We start from the raw sequence: 23818 nt of genomic DNA, 5'->3' as shown, positions 1-23818 counted from the left end.
AATCCCATTCTCGCCCCCTCCAGGCATTACTTTTCCAAAACAAGGGAAGAGAAAAGGGGGCCAAGGGAGGATTTTTTTCCCCTCAAGGGCTAAGTCATCTGCTCTTGACGCTACCTCGCTAACTAGGGAAATGGCGAATTTATATACATGCAGTAAGAGTCACAGTGAAACACATGATATAGTATTTACTGATAACTACGAGAAATATACATATATATGTATATATACATATACATATATATATATATATATATATATATATATATATATATATATATATATACACTCGTAATTTTTGCGGAATAAATATCCTTCGACTCCCACACACACAAAAAAAAAAAGAATTGAAATTACCGAACTGTTAAAAATTTTTGTGAATGTGAAAAGTACATAATGAGAAAAAAAGGATATTTAGGAAAAATTGTGATAAAAACATTATAATAATAACACTGCTACTACAATACTACAACTACTACTACTGATTATAATAATAATAATGATAATAATGATAATAGAAACAATAATGATTATTAATATTACTACTACTACTACTACTACTACTACTACTACTAATAATAATAATAATAATAATATAACAACAATAATAACAATAATAAAATAACGATAATAATAACAATGACACTACTACTAAAACTACTATTACTACCACTAATAATAATAATAATAATAATAATAATAATAATAATAATAATAATAATGATAATAATACTAGTAATAATAATACTAAAGATAATAATAATAATAATAATAATAATAATAATAATAATAATAATAATAATAATAATAATAAAAATAATAATAAATAATAATAATAATAATAATAATAATAATAATAATAATAATAATAATAATAATAATAATAATATTAATAATAATAATAATAATAATAATAATAATAATAATAATAATAATAATAACAATAATAATAATAATAATAATGATACTACTACTACTACTACTACTACTATTAATAATAATAATAATAATAATAATAATAATAATAATAATAATAACAATAATTATGATACTATCGCCAGCACAGAAGGAGGATTAATGAGGACTATGTAAGCTGGGATCACAGAGGCACCACACATAAGGTCTGTCAGTCATCTACCTGGTTTGGTCGAGCGAACACACCAAGCCAGCAGGCCTGGGAGATCATCCCTCGCTGGTCGACCGTAGCGAGTGGCATCCTTCAGACCAGCAGTGACCGTCCCTGCAAAGAAATCACACCTAATCATCTCTTCTCATAAGGCTTAAAATGACGAAAGAAATGCGAGATAACGCGGCCTATCGACTACTGCACACGGACAGGTGACGAATGAGCGGCAAGTGCTTCGTGGGGGACGACACGAATCTCTCGGACGAGAACTCAACCTTGGGAGGGGGGTGGAAATGCGGTCATGAATATGGTAAGGCGGCTGAATCGAATTATACACCCCGAGTAATATATCCGGGGCAAAATGCGGGAGACAGGACGGCGGAAAGGTGACCAGGGGACCCCCAGCGTCCGTATCACGCCGGAGTGGACGTGCTAATTACGTCCCTGTGGGAGGGAAATCTCGCGCGGGGGAAGGCAAAGTGGATTTTGGGTCAGCGCCAACACTCACTGCCTTCCGGGTCATGTGCGGTGAAGTGTTTTAGGAAGATGTACCTGACGTACACGAGACCCAGGAGGGATTATGAGGCGAGAGTCTAGTCCAGGGGAGCCTTGTAGAACTGCTCAAGAGCCGGGACGGGTGTTGAGAACAACAGACGAAATGACAAGTTTCCCGTTTCCCCCACTCAAACATACAGCGCAGGTCTCGAACTGAGAGAGAACCTATGATTAGCATGAGAAAGAGAACAAGTATTAGTGGGAGCAGGAAGAAAGGGGTTGGAAATAAAATGAGCCGAAGTACATAAAGTGGAATCGCCAGCATAAGAGTGAACCAGGTTAATAGTAGAAGAGGTGAAGATCATCTACTGACACAAGAAAGAGAGTAGGTGAAAGAAGAAAACCCCGAGGAACACCGCTTTTGACAGACGGGAAGGGTAGGAGTCGCTCCATCGACGACTACTGCGATGGAGCGGCCAGAGGGGAAACTGTGCGACCAGAGAGAAGCAGAGAAACCAAAGGAAGGGAGTTTAGGAAGCAGAGACTTATGTCGCAACATGCCGAATGTTTTGGGGAGGTGTCGAACTACGGCAGAAGTTACACCAACATCCCTGGGAGAAGGAGGAGGAGGAGGAGGACCAGAGGTATTCTCTGTTACTTTATTTCTTTTGTTTATTGTATCTTACTGTATCTATTGAAGTCTATTGTCTTTCTTCTGTTTTCTATTTTCAGCTTTTGACTGCAACTCATGAAGAATTCGTCTTCCATCTTTACTGCCCTCATTACACTCACACGCACTTACACACAAACACACTTACAGGTTGGTAAACATGTGAGAAAATGCTTCATAAGAGAAAGTTGTGCTGTCTGCAGGTCGCTGGGTTCTTGGCTTAAGTGTTGCTTGTGTTGTTTAAGATTCTCTGAGCCATAGCCTGGTACGGGCCCTTGTCTCTAGATGGGTCCCGGACACGTGAACTCTCATCTCTATCTGTGTTCGTTATCCTTATCGCTCTTGCCTACGGTGTAATTCTCTCAGTAAATGTAAGCATCATCCTACAGGGAAGAGACGACTGATACGGGTGGGTCTGTTATAGTCTGTAATGACTGAGATGAGACAGCGAGCACTCTGACCCGTGTGTCTCCGGGGGGCTACACAGATGATAGAGAGAGACGCTTACCTACATAGCCATACCAGGGATGACACCTTTCCCAAGACACATACCAACATAGCCATACGAGAGATGACATCTTTTCCAAGACACATACCAACATAGCCATACGAGAGATGACACCTTCCCAAGACACATACCAACATAGCCGTAAAGTAGAAAATATTCCACGTAACCTCGTGAGGGGCGACATATTTCGGGTCCTCTCCTCTGAAAAATCTACGTTCCTGCCATGCGTATTTCAACTGTTGCTTGTAGAATGGCAAAAGGCGGGCGAATTACCTCGGTATTCTTCGGTAATCCATTCCTGAAGCTGTACTTCAATGCCACTCGTAAATCGAGAACTACGCCGTACAAAGATTCGCGCGAGGAGGGTGGGTGTGTGTGTGGGGGGGAATCTATCGCATCAATCAGGGCGAAAAAATCAGGCCTTGGAAATGATGAATTGTACAGATGATATTAGGGAGGTGGCTGGTTGGCTGGCATGCTCGAAGAGTCGCGTCACTCGGGGTCGTCAGTCTCGATTGTCAAGTCCCGTGTGGCTTGACAATACCCTGCGACGAGCCTCTCCTCACCCCATGCAATACTACCCACCTCCTCCGACCTCCGCCTCCTGCCGAAGGAGACGCCTCGCCTGGTGGTGGTGGGGGAGGAGCTGGGGTGAAGGACGAACGGATGAGGGGGCGATGGTTGAAGGGCACATGGAGGGTGGGAGGTGTGGGAGGACTAAGGATGGCGAAGCGAGGGTGGTGAGGTTTGGGGAGAAGGGAAGGAAAACGTCTGTAGGGAGCAGGATGACGGAAGAAATGGTGATGAGGAAGGGGTATAGCAACACAGGGACGAGAGATGATCCGTTCTGAATCAAAGAGATTCTGAATCGCGTTAAGTAATTCAAATACGGATTTTGACTTCTTCAGAGCCAGGGGTCATGCGGAGAGAGCCACACTGTGGCAAGCTTAAAATGGCAAGATTGTGAGGAGGGGGAAAGAAGGAAGTCTATTCCCTTCAGCAACAGATTAACTGACTTATGTGATTCAGCAACAGAGAATGTTGGGCGTGCCTGGAAGTTGAATAGCACTAAAACAAGGATGGATAATCATTTCTATCTTTTTTTTTTTTTTTCTTACCTGAAGGGTCGGAAAATAAAAGTAGTTCCTCGCTTTCCCATGTCCAAGTAGGCAAATTGGACAAACGAACAACCAAAAAAAAAAAAAAAAAACAGCAACGTAGATAGAAAGAAGAATACACACAGACAAACACAATTAGACGAAATAAACACACAAGGGGGGAAAAGCATAGAGAGAGAGAGAGAGAGAGAGAGAGAGAGAGAGAGAGAGAGAGAGAGAGAGAGAGAGATCATCGATTGAGAAAACTTTGCGCCGTTCCGGAATAAATTGGGAAATGTCATATCTCTGAAGATATTGTTGCTCGTAAGGACATCTCATCCTCTCAGTTTGTAGAACGCCGTGTTCACCGGCTGGCTCGGGGACTCCAGGTGGAGTCCGTGGCGTTTCAAACATGTCGAAATTGGCGTTCAAACAGGTCGAAATTGGGGCCCCCCTCCTTATCTTGGGCTGGTAGGCGTTCAAAACCTGCTAGTGTACCCAGACCCTTGAATTCTTCAATATCAGATGCGAGAGGAAATTATATTAATGTTCAGAAATGGCTGATGGACGCAAATGAGTCATTTATCAAATACGAGAGTAAATCATTTCTACTGTAACAATTATGTATCATTTGCGAAAGATGGATAATCTTTCTCCTCCCATGGATGATGGATCACGCGAGATCGTTACCCAATTGGAATCGGAGCGCTTCTTCTAACGGTCACAGACGGCTGGGCGACGATACAACTTGGCAACCTCTGCAGCCACACTGGAGGACCAACCAGCCAACCATCAGGAGGGTCCTTTCCCCTCATTAAATATTATCCACACACACGCACACACTCCTCTCTGTCCATCTTCTTAGTGTCCCTCAATCCCCTCCTAAATTTCTATCAACTCCTCCTCCTCTGTAGGCCATCACACCCACACACACACCCACCCACACACACCCACCCACACACACACCCACCCACACACACATACACCCACCCACCCACACACACACCCACCCACACACACTCCTACCCATACCCACACACACCCACCCACACACACACCCACCACACACACATACACCCACACCCACCCACCCACACACACACCCACCCACACACTCCTACCCATACCCACACACACACACACGAGCAGATGACACCCACCTCCACCCCCATCCCCCCTCCAAAAAAAAAAAGGAGAATCGAATACTATCTTTCGTCACGTAACATAAGACCCGTGATCGTCCTGGAGAGGAGAAGGGTTATCCACGTTCCGAACGACGGGGTAGAAGCCCCCCTCTCCTCCTCTCCTCTCCTCTCCTCACGCTTACGAGTCGAGACGAGTCCTCTCTCACCAGAGGCTGACCCCAGAATTAGAACGGGCGAGGGGGCCATCGCTCGGCCAGCCAGAGGCGTTTTAGGAAGAGAGAAATATAATATCAGACTCTTCTTAATTTCATAAGGGGTTTACCCGTTGCTGGCGCCCGTCTTATCAAGCGTCGTCCGCAGTCAGGTCAGGTTGAGCCCGCTGAACGGAAGGAGCGGAGACACAAATACGGAGGGACGTCCCAGGCTTAACGTCGTCGTTTGGGCCTCAAATATCAGACCTGGGGTAATGAATGCAGCAGGAATTTAGGCAAGAGGCCGCCCCCTCCCCTTCCCTTCCCTCCCACACACCTGCAGGCAAGGGCGCCCCCTCTTCTCACGGGGAAATAACCAAACTTTACAATGGCAGCAGTCAAACATATAAAAGTGAGGGGAGGTGGCGGGGTGTCTGTGTGTGTGGAGGGGTTGAAGGTGGGAAAGGAGGGGGGGTGGGTTTATCTATCCCAGTGAGGTAAGAATGTCGTCTCGATGGTCTTATGGCTGCTAGGGAGCGGGAGGGTGGGCTAGGGTAAGGTGGAGGGGAGGTCTGTCCAGCGTGTTGCGGGAGGTAGGTAAAAGAAGGGAGGGGGTAAGGGTTCGAGGAAGGAGGGAGGGAGGGAGTGTGTGAGAGTGTGTGTGAGGTAGCAGATGACTAGTACTACCTGAGGAGGTGGGTGGTTATAAAAGGAAGGGTGTGTGAGGAGGGGTGGAGGAAAAGACTGTAAAACGGGGAGGTAAAAACAGAGGAGAAAGTGACATTCAAAGAGAGAGACAGAGGAGGAGGAGGAGGTAGCTTTGCGTGTCAGGGTAGAGAGCGGAACATGTGAGGAGGAAGACCAGATAACGAGACGAGATGGCAGCCTGGGAATATAACCGGAGAGGGAGGCGTTGTGTCGGGAGGTGGTGGCTTTATAATGGCTTCGTCGATGGGTATGGAAGAGGGCGCGCTACGCCAGCCAGGAAGGACTTGAGGGGGAGAGGAGTGGCGTTGTAGCAGCGCGGCGGCTGAAGGAAAAGGCATGGCATTACGTAGGAAGAGATCGGATCATTTCTATTTGTTTCAATGTTAGCTGAGACGGCACGTGCTGCTGAGGCACTTCACAAGGCCAACCCATGAACGCTATATACATATATCCTGGCCTGAGCCAGGTGCCCATTTTATCGACCAACCACTAGGGGTGGATGAACAGCTGGGTTGACTTTGGACCGACGGCCGTAAACAGGATTCGAACCAATGCGAGGCCCGTGAATGCGTCAGGGTTAGGAACGCTATTGACGAGAGTATCCGCCATGACAGTATCCTAAATTCCTAATCCGTTGCACAGATGGAGACAAGATGGCACAGCTGAAGGCTCCTTGTTACCCCTGCTGGCAACGCTGTGCGACGCAGAATATACTATCACGGAAATTCTATAGGAAAGGGTCAATGGAAAAAAAGAGTCTAATCTACTTCAATCTGCTACATCCTCTGAGGAGGAAGTATTTTCAGCTTCTAAAAATGTAAATAAAGAAGCTGAATAAGTGCATTAAATGTAAATAAAGAAGCTGAATAGGTGCATTAAATGTAAATAAAGAAGCTGAATAAGTGCATTAAATGTAAATAAAGAAGCTGAATAAGTGTATTAAATGTAAATAAAGAAGCTGAAATAAGTGCATTAAATGTAAATAAAGAAGCTGAATAAGTGCATTAAATGTAAATAAAGAAGCTGAATAAGTGCATAATACACTATCATTTTGTAAGTAGGTTCTTCGCTGGTAATCCGAATCACTGAAGCATTTGTCCCCAAGTGATTCAAATCTACTGAGCCCTGACTGATGATATCTGGTGGCAGTTTATCTTAGCGGTCTATAGCCGCTACTACGGAACATTTCGCATTCGTTTGTATCACGTCTCATTCCCTTCCACTTCATACAGTTATTTTTTGGTCACTGTATCTCTACCTTACGTGAAGTAATGTCTATACTTATGGTGGAATTTGTTAGCCATTTTGAATATATCTATAAACTCCATAAAGTCTGGCTTCTTTAAAGAAAATATTAGAACTGTCTTTTTTTTTATCTTCATTCGATACTTTTGAGGGAGAGAATTAACTATGCTGTCTCTCTGTATTCGTTCTTCTTTTCTTCGCCTTTGATAGCCAAAAGTGAGCAGCGTTCTCTAAGTGTGGTCTGACGAGGGCTCGTTTTATAGTTTATCTATCTGTGTGCAATTGAGATACATTATCCAAGTCCCCAACCGATGCATTCATTCTCCTAAATTTCTTTGAATCATGAAAGAGGAGGCAGGATACTGCCATATGTACTGGATAAAAGGAAAAAGCTAAGATCTTGTGAAACGCATTCGATGTCCACACAGACTAGTGCGAACACCTCCCAAAGTAGCCCAGAGGCGAATATAAGTACGGATTTGAACGACCAAGTAAGAAAAGCCGTGCAGGCAGCCAACATATGCGCGGATGAAGCAATAAACAGTCGTGAGGGCTTTATACACCGGGCCGGGCAAAAACGGCGGTCGCAGAAAGCAGGGGGAACACGGCGGAGGAATGAATGAGAAACACGGCCAGCCGAGAATAAGGAACGCGGAGGGGGGGCGTCCAGCGACGTAGCACTCTCTTGCTGGGGTATACTAGACCTGGGATAAACTGTCAACCGCCCTACACGCACAGCAGACCGCGCCATGACCTGGAGCAAACTGTCAACAACCCTACACGTACAGAAGACCGCGCCATGACCTGGAGCAAACTGTCAACAACCCTACACGTACAGAAGACCGCGCCATGACCTGGAGCAAACTGTCAACAACCCTACACGTACAGAAGACCGCTCTAGATCACGACCAGTCTTCTCCAGCAGCTCTGGTCTACTCTCCGACCGGCAGGAAGAAAATTCACTCGACCCCTAGTTGGTCCGCTGACCACTCTTGCGAAGGCCTCTCTGTTTATCGCTTCTCCTCCTCCTCCTCCTCCCTCCGGCTGTCTCCTCTGAGCGCTAATCATGGCACTCTCGTACCGCAAGATGGGACTTAACCAACGACAGAGAATGGACTAAAACTTTGAGAGGTCGTCCCCGAGTTCGTTTGGAATGTGCGCGACGTTTCTTCATCGACGACATTACTGAGGCGTGGAATACGCCCACGGAAATTGCTGTTCAGAGCAACGCCTCAACGTCTTCAAAATCATAGGCTTGACCATAACAAGTCACTCTAAGGTACTGAATAATTCCTCTCAATCAGCCACCATACCGCAGTGGTATATCATGCTCCCTTTCTTAACCACGGGTCTCCTCCGTCTGGCCAGGGTGTTGCAGCCTACCAGCACTGATCAACCCCGTGTGTGTGTGTCACCTGCTTTGTGAGGGTAAGTGAGGAGTCGTCGTATCCTTCTTCCACATCGGGGGAATCATACGGCAACGTCGAGAGGCTGGAACTCGTGTTTATCCTGACTGTTTCCTTTATAACAAATAGTGAAGGGAGACACGTCGATGGTGATGGGATGTACGACACATTCATGTTCATTCTACCTTATGATAATTTTTTTCCCATAAAAGGAAAAAAAAAGTAGTAGTCCTTCAAGCCTATCAATCCTGTAAGGTATTTTTTTTTTTCTTTATACTTTTTTTTTCCCTCCGGCGTGTGGCCGGAAGAGAGAGAGAGAGAGAGAGAGAGAGAGAGAGAGAGAGAGAGAGAGAGAGAGAGAGAGACTGCTTTGCTATTCTTTTCTTTCACTGCTCTTAAGGAGGAAGGGAGGTTTTTTTGTGTTCTTATTCTTTAAACAGTGTTGAGGTCAGACCACCCTACCCCACCCCACTTGGACCCTGTGGTCGGCGTAACTCAACTCTTCTGAAGCTATTCGGGTAAGAAATCTGGGACACATGTTGGGCGTGGGTAATTCTCTCTCTCTCTCTCTCTCTCTCTCTCTCTCTCTCTCTCTCTCTCTCTCTCTCTCTCTCTCTCTCTCTCTCTCTCTCTCTCTCTCCCACCCCGAATTGATCGCAGAGGTGGCCGGTATTCGTGAGGCGAAACGCTCCTTTATCTCAAAGTGCGACCATTTCTCTTCTTCTTCTCCTTCTTCTCCTCCCTCTTATAGGTCTTTCTGGTCTCTGTGGCTAGACGAACCTACGACAGACAATCTTAGTCCTTTCTCCCTTTCCTCGGCATCATTATCTTTTTTTTTTTCTCCTCCACCTCTTCTTCCCTCACCGATCCGACGAGACTACGACTGTCTCTCTTGTTATAAAAGTCCCCCTTTTTTTTTTTGTCTTCGCTTTTGGCTTCTGCTCCCGAGGTCTGGCCTTATAGAAGGCAGTGAGAGGGTGGTTCATAAGGCAGGACGATGGTAGGTCACATGGTAGGAAGATGGTAGGTCACAGGGTAGGAAGATGGTAGGTCACAGGGTAGGAAGATGGTAGGTCACAGGGTAGGAAGATGGTAGGTCACAGGGTAGGAAGATGGTAGGTCACAGGGTAGGAAGATGGTAGGTCACAGGGTAGGAAGATGGTAGGTCACAGGGCAAGAAGATGGTAGGTCACAGGGTAGGAAGATGGTAGGTCACACGGGAGGAAGATGGTAGGTCACAGGGCAGGAGGATGGTAGGTCACAGGGCAGGAAGATGGTAGGTCACAGGGTAGGAAGATGGGAGGTCACGGGGTAGGAAGATGGTAGGTCACAGGGCAGGAACATGGCAGGTCACAGGGCAGGAAGACGGTAGGTCACACGTTAAGAAACTAGCGAGTCATAGATAAGAATGGTGTAGGTTATGACTGGAGGTCACACAGTAGTAAGGTACATATGTGGTCACGGGATAGCAAGGCAGCGGGTCACTTACAGTAGTAAGAAGTGGGTTCTCATTCAAGTACGTAGAGAGGACACAGGGAAGTAAGTAGTGGGTCACAGGGATGTGTCTTGGGTCACAGGAATGTAAGTCGTGGGTCACAGGGATGTGAGTCGTGGGTCACAGGGAAGTAAGTCGTGGGTCACAGGGATATAGGTCGTGGGTCACAGGGATGTGAGTGAAGGTTCACATGGCTGTAGGAGGCGGGTCACGGGACGAGTATCATACGAGTCACGTCAGCTGAGGTCACAAGACAGTGCTGTCGTCAGTCTCAAGGGTGATGGGTCACAGGTCAGGTAAATGACGGGTCACACATCATCATCACCAAACACAGGTCACACATCATCAACATGAAGACTAATGGTCTAGAAATTTTTTTCTTTACACAAAAGTATACCAAAAGGTAGTGAGGATAAGGGACGAAATGGTGAGCTGCTGGACAGTAGGATTTGGTGCTTCATGAGGGCGTTAAAGTGCCTGGGTCTCATGACTGGGTCTCATGGTAGCCAACGGGGCGTCACAGTAAAGTTGTGGGGTCAGAGAGTTATTACACAGCGGGTCACATACATAAGACCCATGAGTCGCGAGGATGCGTAGCAATGGGGTCACAAAGAACCCGTACACTGGGTCACAAAGAACCCGTACATTGGGTCACAAAGAACCCGAACATCGGGTCATAAAGAACCTGTGTAGTGGGTCACACGACAATATACCGTTGGGGTCACAAAGCAGTAGAGAGTCACAGGATGTGTGTGTGTGTGTGTGTGTGTGTGTGTGTGTGTGTGTGTGTGTGTGTGTGTGTGTGTGTGTGTGTGTGTGTGTGTGTGTACGAGGGGAGGAGGTAGGCGGGCGTCAGACACCATTTAAACCAACGGGTCACAGAGCCCCCCACGTAAAACAGGTCACAGGGCCACTATCTTAACCTGTCGTTGCGAGGTAACTAGAGGTGATTTAGATACAAGTGCAAGGCGTGAGTTACAGCCATGATAGCAGCGAGGCAGTTACCCGGCTAAGGTGTGGCGAGGCCCCGTACCTACGCACTCCCATCGCAAGGCACACAATGACAAGCGACAAGCTGCTTGCTGCTTGCTGCTGCTCTCGTGCATTTAACACCGTGCCTCCTGCGACCTTGATTGGGTCTGCTTCGCCGCCTGTATTCACTTATATAGGCCAATAAGTCACTGGCAATCTAATATCTCCATATGTGTATTCCCACATGATCTCCCCCCCTCCCTCTTTCTCCCCTTACACCTCGTCGCTTTTGGAACTCTCTTACCCTCTCGTGTCTTCACCAGCGCCTATGACCCGGTACGTCTAAAAGGCCAGGGTTTTTTCCATCTCCACCTCCCCCAAAAAATGGTAAATGCTCTCCCCTTTTCTCTTCTTCTTCTATTTCCCTTTCCGTCTGAAAGGCATTCAGTTCGGACGGTCAAAACGACGATGTCATTATCATGCCGCGGTTATCAATTATCAGAAGGCCCGAGGATGAGATCAAGACCCTCATAAAGACGTCAAGACATTGTCTGTCTTAATCACCGCCACGCTTTCCAAATGACCAATCTATTGCTTTTTCCTTGCGCTACCTCGCTAACGCGGGAAACAGCGACTAAGTATAATAAAAAAATGTGTATATATATATATATATATATATATATATATATATATATTGGAAGGGATCACAATTTTGCGCGTGATCAAGATATTCCTATGAGTCCACGGGGAAAATGAAACACGAAAAGTTCCCAAGTGCACTTTCGTGTAATAATCACTTTCAGGGGAGACACAAGAGAGAAATATAACAGTCAGTTGATATACATCGAAGAGACGAAGCTAGGACGTCTCCCCTGATGATGTGATCATTACACGAAAGTGCACTTGGGAACTTTTCGTGTTTCATTTTCCCCGTGGACTCATATATATATATATATATATATATATATATATATATATATATATATATATATATATATATATATATATATATATATATATATATATATGACGACCTGAAATCCTAGGAAGGAGTCTGATATATTCATATCACCCAACTTGTGGGACCAATGTACAACATTTATCTGTCTTCTCCAACTACACAGCACATGGTATATAGTATGGCTCAATATATTATATCCTGAACAACGTACAGCTGAAGAATGAAGCGTCAGGAGGTACTTCACTGGTGGAAATGGATGAACAAAATGTTCTTCACAATAATATTGAAGAGTAGCATGAGAACCGTAGGTTGTATGAGCCAGAAAGAATCTGATGTTATTAATTGTATATATATTACTACTCACTGTACATCAGCCGATGCTTCTCTCATGTGTTGGTACCTGTTGGAAACTAAGGCCAAACATGGTTCAAATTACATGTTAGACAGACAGTTAATGGTGTAATAATATCTATTCTCTTCAAACACTGATTCTTGTTTTCAAATCGAGCAAAAAGCTACGATTCTCTTAATATACTACGTTTGAATCAGTTGTTCCTTTTGCCACAGTGGTGTTGAATCAGAACCACTTGAGACTATAATGTCTTCCTAGAGCAATCACAGGGTTCTGGGTTTGCAGAAGGAGGATGGGAAATAAAAGGGACGCACAGATCTGAGCCATCTCTTCTTGAACCGATTCTCAAGACACAGGTTTGAACCCTAAGGTTCAACTGTGTCATCTCTTGAACCGATTCTCAAGACACAGGTTTGAACCCCTCAGAGGTTCTACTGTGTCGTCTCTTGAACCGATTCTCAAGACACAGGTTTGTACCCTCAGAGGTTCTACTGTGTCATCTCTTGAACCGATTCTCAAGACACAGGTTTGAACCCCTCAGAGGTTCTACTGTGTCGTCTCTTGAACCGATTCTCAAGACACAGGTTTGAACCCTAAGGTTCTACTGTGTCATCTCTTGAACCGATTCTCAAGACACAGGTTTGAGCCCCTCAGAGGTTCTACTGTGTCATCTCTTGAACCGATTCTCAAGACACAGGTTTGAACCCCTCAGAGGTTCTACTGTGTCGTCTCTTGAACCGATTCTCAAGACACAGGTTTGAACCCTAAGGTTCAACTGTGTCATCTCTTGAACCGATTCTCAAGACACAGGTTTGAACCCCTCAGGTTCAACTGTGTCATCTCTTGAACCGATTCTCAAGACACAGGTTTGAACCCCTCAGAGGTTCTACTGTGTCGTCTCTTGAAACTGATACATTTCCCAGCCTCGACTGTGTACCCTATGTGCCACATACGCAGCAGCAACGCGTCAACGTAAAGTACAGGATAAGCTTACGCGGCGTCCAGTGGCGTACGTCGTGAATTTACGGAGAAAATGACGGGTGGTACAGGTTCGTTTTTGGGGGTGGTGGGATGTGGAGAGGGGGACTGAAGTAAAGAGCGGTTTGAGAGCACTGAGGCCATCTGGTTTAGTGCACCAAGATGGCGGAGCTGGTAGCAACAGAACGGAAACTTGTCTCCAGTTTATAGCTCTGAGAAGAGGAGGAGGAGGAGGAGGAGGAGGAGGAGGAGGAGGAGGAGGAGGAGGAGGAGAGGAGGAGGAGGAGTAGGAGGTTAGAAGGGGCCGCAGTCGCCTCTGCAGGAGGCGGAGGTGGGCAAGCGAGCCAGGCAGTTGGAGGCGACAATGTACCAGGTTGACACGGAGAGAGTAATACAATCTGGTCGTGGACGATGATGATGATGAGGAGGAGGAGGAGGATGAAGATGATGATGATGATGATGATGATGAGGAGGAGGAGGATGATGAAGATGAAGATGATGAAGGCCATGAGGATAATGATGATGATGATGATGATGAAGGTGATGAGGATAATGATGAAGGTGATGAGGATAATGATGATGATGATGCTGATGAAGGTGATGAGGATAATGATGAAGGAGGTGATGATGATGATGAAGAAGATGATGCTGCTGCTGCTGCTGCTGCTGATGATGATGATGATGATGATGAAGGTGATGATGATGATGAAGGTGATGATGATGATGATGATGATGATGATGAATTAGTAGTAGCAGAAGGAGTAGAAGAGGCGTTCCTAAAAACATCTTCCCTTCTCACAACCCTCCACCAAGCCTCCTCCTCCTCCTTCCTCCTCATTTGCCCTACAAGCAACGTGCCCTTAATGCCTTCGCCCCCCCCCCCGCGCCACCCACTCCTCTCTCTCTCTCTCTCTCTCACACACAAACCCTCCCGTCTGTGCGGAGAGAGAGAGAGAGAGAGAGAGAGAGAGAGAGAGAGAGAGAGAGAGAGAGAGAGAGAGAGAGAGAGAGAGAGAGAGCTACAGCGCCAGCCAGCCACGGGTCTCCCCTCACGCGCACACACACACACACACACACACACACACACACACACACACACACACACACACACTCACCCTCCCTCCCTCCCCAACACGGCGGTGACAGTAAAGTGAGCCCGCTGTGTCGACAGCCGATATCTCGAGGGTTGAAAGACGCTGCGCTGGAGAATTTTAAACTAAGGAATCGACACATTTGAAAGAATCAGCTGCATGGAATGGTGGCAGATTTTCTCCCCCCACCACACCTCCTCCCACCCCACACACACACCCCCACACCTCCTCCCACACACACACACACACACCTCCTCCCACCCCACACCCCCACACACCCGAGGCTTTTTATTACATCAATAATCGGGTGGCAATTCGGGTTTTATGTATGACTCGTTATATCACGTATTCTGCTTGGCCGGAAAATATGACCGCATCTGTCACGTGAGGGGACGCAAGCCGCACGCCCCGGGGGCGCGCGCGGGCGGAGGCGCGGGGGGCGACGACGACGGCCGGGCGTGGGAAGAGGCAGAGGAAAAGCAAGGCCTGGGAAAGGACCGCTGATATTACAGTAATGATATAGAGGAGGGAGGAAAGTCGGCGCGCGCGGGCGGCTGGCTCGCTCTCATTATCGAAAGCTCTTCCACCCCACCCCACTCACCCCACGCCACCCCACTCACCCCACTCCACCGTCCCGCTCGTCGTAGACGGATCCCGGGGATATCCAAACACCCCCCCCCACCCCCCCTTCACACCCCCCCGGCCAGTAGAAGCTGTCCTCCTCCCCCTCCCTCCCCCTTCCCCTGACGCAGGTTAAAATCCTTTCTCTTTCTTTTCTTTCTTTTTTCTTGGGATATATTCCGCCCCCCCCCCCCTTCCCGTAAGGTGACGATCCCTAATGACATCCTCTATCTCTCTCTCTCTCTCTCTCTCTCTCTCTCTCTCTCTCTCTCTCTCTCTCTCTCTCTCTCTCTCTCTCTCTCATATACATATATCCCACTCAGTTCGACACACCTGTGGGTTAGCCCACCCAGGAGATCTTCCCGTTAAAACCAGATGGAAAAGTGGCAAAAAAATATTTTTTTTTCCTCCCGTACCGTAGACACGCGTGCACTTCAGATCGGTGTATCATACGTTAATGTATGTTTAAGAAATTCGTTCGATAAGACGCATTACTATTCGCTCTAACGAATCACACAGATCGTGCCTATATATATATATATATATATATATATATATATATATATATATATATATATATATATATATATATATATATAGTACTAGATATACAAATATGATTCGTCTGGGCTCAGAAAACAAGAAGATATTCTCATTCATAAGGAAACTGATGTTAATACAAATATCCACATGCACAATTACACACACACACACACGTATACATAGAATCACATACCAAACACACACACACACACACACACACACACACACACACACACACACACACACACACATACACAAACACGTATACATAAAATAACACACTCCAACACACACACACACACACACACACACACACACACACACACACACACACACACACACACACACACACAACACTAAACCTTATCTCACACACATACAGCCATGGTCAGTGAGAACGTCGAATATGATCCACTGACTGGAAAAGAGCGATCAGGCAATCACTAAGTCTGACTATCCCGTGGTAAATGAGAACGTACAAATGAAGAGCACAGCTGACACGCCAAGATGATGAAAGAGGAGACACAGCCGTGGAAACGACCCCAGAGCACAGCCATTTCTCGGGTAACAATGAACTCGGGAGCTTAGTCTGGTAGCCGGACCAAACCCGGGGCGCTGTGGACAGGGGGCAGTGTGTGAAGGTGTGGGAACATGGGGGAGAGTGGTGTACCACCAGCCTCTCATACAGAGCGAGGTAGAGCGAGGAGGAGGGTGAAACGGGTCAGGGCAACACGTCAGAGAGAAAAAGCGCCCCGAGACGTGTTGTGACGAAGGCAACACGCCAGCCAGCCAACACACCTGCAAGGCATACAGGAACATGGAACGAGTATGGAAGGACCGAAAAAAAAAGAAGAATTAAGAAACTCTTAGAAACAACAGTGTGAAAAACCTATATAATCAAGAGTAAATCATCATTTAAAAAAAAATTAAATATGGCAGCCGATCAGGGTAAAGGAATCAAAGAGGAGCAGTTATGAAGCATGCCTTAAAAAAAAGGGTCATGTAAGAAACGAGATGACAAGATCAAAAGCTGTTTCCATAGTGGAAGACACTACAGCCTCAGGTGTTTCCATAGTGGAAGACACTACAGCCCCAGGTGTTTCCACAGTGGAAGACACTACAGCCCCAGGTGTTTCCACAGTGGAAGACACTACAGCCCCTACACCAGCGAGACACGATGGGGAAGAGGTCTTCGAAAGCACTGAGATATATGAGAGAGATGCTAACAGTGTACTAAAGTGTCCTGAACCATACAATCAGGTTCAGGGACCTGATGAAATTCGACCAAGTGTCCCGAGGAGGTGTGGAGATGGAAGGACGGTGTAGAAAACATCTCGAGCGCGTCGAAGCTTGAACATGCAATAGGGTGAAAGGCGTGCATGGGATAGAGTGACTTGGAACGATGTGGTATACAGTGGGCGACGTGCAGTCATTGGGTTGAACCACGGTATGTGAATAGATCAGGGGGTACACCATGGAAAAGTCTGCAGGGCCTGGTTGTGGACAGTAACCTGTAGTTTCAGTGCATTGCTCATGACAGCTAGAGAATGGATGTGAGCGAATGCTGCCTTGCTTCGTCTGTTCCTGGCGCTACCTTGCGAACGAAGGAAACGGAAGACAAGTATAAAGAAAACATTCATTAAAACAAAATTACATAAGTGTGTGTGTGTGTGTGTGTGTGTGTGTGTGTGTGTGTGTGTGTGTGTGTCATTGTCTATCTTTTGCGTAAACTTGTATGATCGCATGAGCACAATGGGACTGCTAACTAGGTAATCCCGACTCGAAACTTCACCACGGAAGAAACACTCGCATCCTCACCACAGAGATCAAAATGCACGTAAATGCCGAGCATAAATTATCCCAAATGTCATTTCCGTATCAAAAGTTTAACACCGCCAGATATAATGGCACCGAATGATATAAACATGAATGTTATCTAGAATTCATGAACGTGGACGTCATTTGCATGGTTGAATGCTTGGCTGGGGGATTATATATATATATATATATATATATATATATATATATATATATATATATATATATATATATATATATATATATTTTCTTTCTTTTAAACTATTCGCCATTTCCCGCGTTAGCGAGGTAGCGTTAAGAACAGAGGACTGGGCCTTTGTGGAATATCCTCACCTGGCCCCCTTCTCTGTTCCTTCTTTTGGAAAATTAAAAAAAAAACGAGAGGGGAGGATTTCCAGCCTCCCGCTCCCTCCCCTTTTAGTCGCCTTCTACGACACGCAGGGAATACGTGGGAAGTATATAAGCCTCGTATTCCATTTATAAGATAATTCGAAAACTAGATCGAGAGACGTGAGTTTAAGAGTTCGGAACTGTGTTGCAGAAGCTGCTTCAGAGAGCAAATGAAGCGGTTCAATAGACTATGAGCTTCTGGAAGCATGAGAAGACGGATAACTCTCTCTCTCTCTCTCTCTCTCTCTCTCTCTCTCTCTCTCTCTCTCTCTCTCTCTCTCTCTCTCTCTGTCACACACACACACACACACACACACACATCCTTCATGCTAAATCACATTCATCTCCTCGATCCATCTTAAGGTGATGATCAACATTGAAAAAAATGGCTGTGAAACTAACAAACACAAACGAATCAAAACCCTCTCCGGCCGAGCGGTCCTGTGATAAGATGGAATACGACCATTAAATAAACGACCACCGTTCTGAATGCAGTCCCCAAGTGAAGCAATATGAACACGAGGGAACAGAGAGAACGTGTCAGATACGGGAGGGGCGTTCACACGCGCAGGTGGTGTTCACACAGAGGAAGATGGGACTGAGGAAGAACGTGGTAGGGGCTGCTGAAGCAATGTACTCCTTACCATACTAGCAGTGGACGGTGTGACCCCAGGCTTCGAATTTAACTCGGTGACCCCAGGCTTCGAACTTAACTCGGTGATCCCAGGCTTCGAACTTAACTCGGTGATCCCAGGCTTCGAACTTAACTCGGTGACCCCAGGCTTCGAACTTAACTCGGTGACCCCAGGCTTCGAACTTAACTCGGTGACCCCAGGCTTCGGACTTAACTTGGTGACCCCAGGCTTCGAACTTAACTCGGTGACCCCAGGCTTCGAACTTAACTCGGGGAAATTCTGTGAGACACCGGCTTCATAAATCTGGGTCAACAGATAATTCTCTCCACCCCTCTAAAAGTTAATCAATACGTTCACATGTAGCTCTGAAATCATCTTGATCGTCTCCACGTCGTGCTGATCAACTGGGATTTATGAATACACACGAGAACGTTGCCACGCAACGGGCAGTGAGGCTGCGGTAGGATTGACCAGAAGTGGGAGGTGTACACGGCAGCGAATGGAACCATGGAAGTGGAAGTGAGCCACAGGGTGGGGGAGGGGGCGAAGGTTCTGGGAGCGCCGAAGAACGTGCTGGACAAGTTCATATGGCCTGTGACCTCTTACCGCGACTCAAGCTGTATAAATTCTCTCATATGATTTTCTTCTTTTTTTTTTTTTTGGCTACCCTCCTCTGGATGTCCTCTATTAGTTCCCTGCAGCAATCAAACTCGAGTGTCATATCCCTGCAGACCAACGTTCTGCCTCGAAGACCAGCAATGAGGATGCGTACCTAACCCACTGGGTTTAAGACCCTCTTCGTCTTATACAGTGGGTCACCTAGGGCGATCACGGCAGTATATAAAGCCCAGGAATTCGACGCAATTGAACGCGGTACCCCAACAGATCAGGAGAGATCAGGCGCGGGGCATTAAGGGACTCTGCGTCCCTATGAGTCATCGGCTATCTATCAGCTTGAGGTTACGTGGATCCTCCCTGGATCCTCGGGGCATTACCAGGGTCCACACGGATCCTCAGGGCATCATAATGAACCCGTGAGGGTCACTGTGGTATGCGAGTACACAGGAGGGGGTGGAAAAATACATTGCTCTCCTTGGATCTGTGTAGAATGCTCTCGGGTTCCTTCTACTGCGTCCTCGGGTTTGTTTGAGTGGAGCAGCGTGGATGTCTGGGCACCAGTGTGGATGAGCAACGGAGTGGATATGTATGTGTGTGTGTGTGTGTGTGTGTGTGTGTGTGTGTGTGTGTGTGTGTGTGTATGGATCAACGGTGTTCTATGACAGCCTTGTGTCAATAAGTAAAGCCTTGCGTTGACCTGCCTCGAGACACACTGTATGTCCTCTGGTCTGGACGCACCTTTCCTTATCTCTATCATTCTGTACGGTGATGTTACCGGATTCCGCCTGCGCGAGGTGACATGTCGAGCGCAAAATCCCCTAGGGTGAGGACGCATCACGGAGAGTACAGTCACCATCATCAAAGGACTTCCTCCACTCCAAAGGAGTTCATCGTACCCCTGCTACTGGAAGGAGTGCACAGCCTTGGCGCTGCGAGAATTCTTGGAGGAGAAGTCCTGGATTAACGCCGGGCTCACTTCAAGCGTCGGGTCCTGGAGTACTTCCAGGAGCCCCTTCCTACGATCAGTGTCCTTGGGCGACCTAAGACAAATGACCAGTTTTACTCGGCTTCTTGCGTGGGTCTCCAAAGGGCCTAACGTGAAGCGACCCGGACCTATTCAGACAGACGGAGGGGAGTGTTCCACTTTACACGGAATTCAGTATTTTTAACCTCCGGTGGTGGGGGACGGGGGTGTTCTTTAGTGAGTTTTGAGCAAATCTGATGAAAGATTCCGTAAGGGTGGGAAGAGGGGAGTGAGGGAAGAGGGGAGTGAGGGAAGGAGGGAGAGAGAGAGGATCAGAGCTAGGAATAGCCACTAGTGATGATGTTTTTTTGATGCACGACCTTTTATCACTTATAGCGGCGGTGCTTTGCAGTATTGACGCCTCCAGCCGCAATGCACACTACTTTGGGTCTGGCTCTGATGCAAAACGACTGAGTGGCCGACAGCGGAGCCGTGCTAAGTCACCTCACAGCGACCGAAGTCTTATCTCATCAAGCGCCTTTGTCTCAACCAAGTTAGCCTGACGGGACGCCGACATGGGTCAAAATGTCTCGATGCTGTAATATAAAAAAAAGAGTCCAGCATCTCATTAATACTTATGCCTGGACAGTAATCTTGTAAACACAACTACATCACTCTGGGGGTAAGGCGCCCTTGATATTCGGCCATACAGTGCTATACCTGAGGACCAAATCGGGCACAGGGTGCACACAGATCGACGGTCTTGCATTAAACCCACCGTTAAACTCGACCGTATCGTCGATTCTTCGCGCCCTGGGCGTCACGAAGAGGACGACCTCTGGATGGGAAGATCCGCCCTGGCCAAGTACCAGACTCGGTGCTGAAGAAGGGAAATGCCTCGTTAGGCGACAGAGGATGATAACTGGCACGCGAGCGCGTCGGAGGAGGTGAAAACGCTTCTGTTGCTTAGATCTGTGATAACAGGGCGGGCGGTGGGTTCGGTGTGCTTCCTTCAAATCACAACGACAATGCACGTCTCCGGTTCTCTAAGGAACTTCCAGAAGGGAAGAAGTGATCCCTCAGAGGCGTCATGCTCGATTCATATCGCCACCTGTCGGTTTTTACCTGTCTTACACACAGGGATTGAGACGTACCACCCTTCGGAACAGCACATCTTATTATCACGTGCATTATACATACATGTCTATACTGGGTTACTCACTGCGCCTCACCAGAAGCGAGACGAGTCTGGGGGTCTTCGTGTCTTCTTCACTGGATTGGTACATTTCATTCTTCACGTCTAATACCGCCTCGTTTGTGGCATTTTGGTATACGAAAGTACGTGTATATACATCAAGTGTACCCGGCCAAGAGCGTCATTAGCATCCAACTTTCAGGAGCGTCTTTAACATTTCACACGTAACTGTGGTTGAAGTAGCGCCAGAGAAGGGAGCAGGAGCCGATACGAAGTGGCCTCAGACATACTGGTGTCTGCGTTTAAAAAAAGAAGCTGCGTTTACACTGCCAAAGTACGATGGCTACAATGGATGTCATTATGGACAAAAGACGGGTATCGGGGGCTAGATGGAGATCAGCCACCACGTCAGTTTCTACGACTTGCGGAAAATAAGCAGAAAATGGAACTGGGTCTAGAGACGCAGACCCTCTTCCGATGGGGTGGTAACTTGATGAAGAGGACTGTGAGTGAGCCATGTGACTCGCCCAGGCGAGGCCCTACCGTGCAACAAACACCATGAGAAAAACAAGGGAGTTATCATGACTGCAGAACTAATACATTTCACGTGTGTGGAACTTCCAACTACGATGTTTATCAAAGTAATTACTGGAAGGTACCAGAGTGCACGGAAGCTATGGACGAGCCTTGCGAAACATGTCGTTTCTAATCGTCGTATTTCCTTCGAGTCTTCTTCACATTTGGACTGTATACCTCCTGGTCTCCTCTCTTAACCTCTTATTTAACCTAATCTGGAGCGTGACTTTGCTATGAGCCACTATACACTGCCACTTGGATCACGCCTGCGGAGAAAATATAAGTGGCTTTACAGTGGGTGCTAATTTAAGGAGAGGATCCTCGCAAACACTTGTGTTTTTGTGGTAAAGATCCCTTGCAGACGACGGATCAGAACCCACACTTGCCACATATTCAAACCAGACAAAAAGGGTGCCACTCTCACTACTAAATTCAGTGTAGTCTTTAATCCTCTTCTTGGTTCCTTTAATTCTCTTCTTGGTTCAGATTCTCTCGACCCTCTGTCTCTTGGGAATGACTTGTTGATGTGTCGATAAAGTCTCAGCCTTACATGATCCAGTGTCTTCGTTACGTCTGAGTGATACGAGAAGTCCAAGAGACAGGATTTAGAAATACCACACTGTAAAAATACTGGAGGCTTGATGGCTGCGAGTTATTCTCGTCTCTATTCAGTTTGTGAGACGAAAACAATTCTGTCATAATCCTTGGCTGTATCTACAGCCAAAATTTCAGATGAAACGACAAGCTTCGTGTTGTACTCTCAGAGACCTTCTTTTTTTTTTTTTCTATAGTTTTTCCTGAAGTAGATCTGAAAGTAGCCAGCCTGCACTCGCGTGACTTCTCGTCACCCCAAACGGGTCTTGCACCATCTTATCTACAGCGTTTGAAATCCTCCTCGCAAATAAGGAATAAAGAGACACTTCCCTGTGAGGGTGTGTGTGTCTGTGTCTGTGTGTGTGGGTGTGTGTGTGTGTCTGTGTGTGTGCGCAGGCGAGCGGCCACCACCTCCCCTTTAACTCAGACTTTCTGTCTAATTACGAGGTCCTGGTCTTTCTAGATCACACAGTCCGATACAGAAAAGTAGTTTTGATGAAGAGAGACTTTCCTGTGTAATGCGACGGGTGTGTGATCCCGGGAGAGACCCAGCGTTCACCTCATGCCGGCCCGATTTCTTTTTTTTTTTTTTTTTTCCATCCCCTTGTCCTTGGATTGCATTTCGGAGTGATGAACTGACTGTCAACAGAGCCGAACTTGCCAGGGGTAACTATGGCAGAGGTGTCGCAGCGGCGGCAGCAGCAGCCGACGCCACCACCTCGGGGCTCGGGTGTTTGAACAGCTTGACCTGAGGGAGGGAGAGGGAAGGGTGATGGAATGGTAAATGTAAACTGCTGTGTTGTACGGAGGGAAGGGTGATGGAATGGTGTCTGTCCTCCTCACGACTAATGTAAACTGTTGTGTTGTCCGGTGGTCAAAGAGGCGGTATAACTTCCCTCAAACTTCTGTTGGGATAATCGCGGCTTTTTCTTTTTTTTAATCTTATAAGCCAACAGCCACACGCTCAGAACAGATGGACTTCTATTCGTCCGGAGTTACGAGTCTTCGCTATCAGCGATACATCACACGCTCAGAACAGATGGACTTCTATTCGTCCGGAGTTACAAGTCTTCGCTATAAGCGATACATCACACGCTCAGAACAGATGGACTTCTATTCGTCCGGAGTTACGACTCTTCGCTATCAGCGATACATCACACGCTCAGAACAGATGGACTTCTATTCGTCCGGAGTTACGACTCTTCGCTATCAGCGATACATCTGTGACGGGAGTCAGTGTAGGGGGCCGTAACGATATAGAGTTGGGTTCCCGTCAGCATCTTTTCCCCATGACGGAAACGGAATGAACAAGTCCTCTGGTGCAGCACTGGTGTTCATACGTCGTGAAGTCGCTTCGTGCCCTGGTGTCGTGGTCTTGTATTCATAGTTTCCGATACAAGGAAGAAAAGAAAAGAAAGAAAATAACT

General features: G+C 46.9%; 1 long non-coding RNA gene across 1 annotated transcript in view; it reads right to left on the bottom strand.

Annotated features, from left to right (window-relative positions):
• The window catches only part of LOC139749811 (uncharacterized), a 117475-nt gene extending 116236 nt beyond the window's left edge, over nucleotides 1-1239 (bottom strand). The window contains exon 1 of the long non-coding RNA XR_011713041.1: nucleotides 1136-1239. This is a non-coding gene — a long non-coding RNA (uncharacterized lncRNA). The remainder of the gene's footprint in view (nucleotides 1-1135) is intronic.
• Between the last annotated feature and the right edge of the window lie 22579 nt (nucleotides 1240-23818).

This window comes from Panulirus ornatus, chromosome 8 (assembly GCF_036320965.1).
Source record: "Panulirus ornatus isolate Po-2019 chromosome 8, ASM3632096v1, whole genome shotgun sequence".
In the NCBI taxonomy this organism is placed as follows: domain Eukaryota; kingdom Metazoa; phylum Arthropoda; class Malacostraca; order Decapoda; family Palinuridae; genus Panulirus; species Panulirus ornatus.
Note: the sequence above shows the minus strand (reverse complement) of the source record. Positions and strands in the feature narration are given on the sequence as shown.